The sequence below is a fragment of the Galeopterus variegatus genome, unplaced genomic scaffold (genome assembly GCF_000696425.1).
Source record: "Galeopterus variegatus unplaced genomic scaffold, G_variegatus-3.0.2 Scaffold6505, whole genome shotgun sequence".
In the NCBI taxonomy this organism is placed as follows: Eukaryota; Metazoa; Chordata; class Mammalia; order Dermoptera; family Cynocephalidae; genus Galeopterus; species Galeopterus variegatus.
In genome coordinates, this window is record NW_007732616.1 from 111,407 (window position 1) to 113,076 (window position 1,670).

General features: G+C 38.0%; 1 pseudogene; it reads left to right on the top strand.

Annotated features, from left to right (window-relative positions):
• LOC103606344 overlaps positions 1-1,670 on the top strand; it is a 31,441-nt pseudogene that overhangs the window by 24,269 nt on the left and 5,502 nt on the right.

Here is a 1,670-nt window from a genome sequence, read left to right on the forward strand (position 1 = left end):
GGTTGATGCATTAAATTAGGAAGGGTGGTTATCATGGTTGAAAGAGAGTTCTACCTTAGAAATTTATTTGAGTTAAAAGAGAGGTAAATACACCATTGATAATTTTCTCCTGATAACTGACACTTATGGTGCGTCTGCTAGAAAAATTAATGGCCCCTTTCCCTTGATTTGACTAATTTTGACTGAGTCTTTAAGAAATAGCTTAAAATTCACTATCATACATTCTCCTTAAAAATCCATACCCCTAGTCTAATCATGAAAAAAACACAACAGACAAAAGCAAATTGAAAGACATTCAATAAAATACCTGATAAGCACTTTTCAAACACGACAAGGTCATGACAGATAAAGGAAGGCTGAGAAGTCATCACAGACCAAAGGAGACTAAGGGACATGACAGTTTAATGAAATGTGGGGTCCCTGACTGGAACCTGCAACTGAAAAAGGATAATTCTTGGGAAAACAGTGGAAATCTGAATAAAGCCTGTAATTTCTCTAGTGGTGTTGTACCTATGTCAATTTTTTAGTTTGACAAATGCACCATGGTTATGTATGAGGGTAACACTAGGAAAAGCTGGGGAATGTGTACACGGGAACTCTCCGTAGGTCAACTCTTAAAGAGTTGTATGCAACTCTTTGGTAATACAAACTTATTTTAAAATAAAACTACTGAAGAAAGAAATACACTTCTGCATAAAAGCCTTTTCTGACACGATTACTGTCCCAATGTTATGTGCTCCTGTAAGTCTCAGTACATCTGTATTTATANTTAAACAGTCTACTTGTCTCTGAAGAGCATTCTCTCATAAGCACTCTGCTCTATCACTAACACAGATCACACATTAGCCAGATAAGCACAACGAACTCATCCTCTTCCTACTTCTCCTCATTTTTTCTCTCCTCCTCTTCATTCTCTGCTGCTTCTCTTTGTTCTCTCCCATTGTATTTTACTTTCACGTCCTTCCTCTTGTGGTTCTTATTCTAGGACATAAGAGCCAGTGTAAAGAGGATCAGCCAATTCTTGGTCAAGAAGCTAAGCCCAGAAGAACTGGACTTAGTCATCAAGAACATATCCTTCCAGGCCATGAAAGATAATAAAAAGAGCAATTTTTCCCTATTGTCTGATACCGTTATGGACACGGTAAAGGAAGTTTGTTGAAAAAAGGTAAGAGTTCTAGTATTAGTACATGAAAGAAATGGACAATGAATTCCCCTGCTTCTATTTAGACACTAAGACATGACAGATGAAAAATATTTGAATCTATAAAATCACATAAGTGGCACTGGACTTAAAAGATTAAGAAATGATATGGGGGCCGAGCCCATGGTGCACTCGGGAGAGTGCAGCGCTGGGAGCCTGTATAGGGATGGCTGGTGCGATCACTGGCTGAGCACAGTGTGGCCAGTCTCAAAAAAAAAAAAAAAAGAAAAGAAATGATATGGGGTATTTTTAAGGTTATAAAGACATGAAAATGAGGCATTTTCAATGAATAATATATCTCTTGGGGTACTATCTGGCTACACCCATTGTCTAGAGATAGCTCATCAGGTAGAGAACCCTCCCATTTTCTTCTTAGAGAGTTTCTGCTCATAACATAAGCATAGTCCCTAGCCCTCTGGAGTGAGTCTCTCTTCACATATTTTGACAATGGGAATATCTATTCCACCAA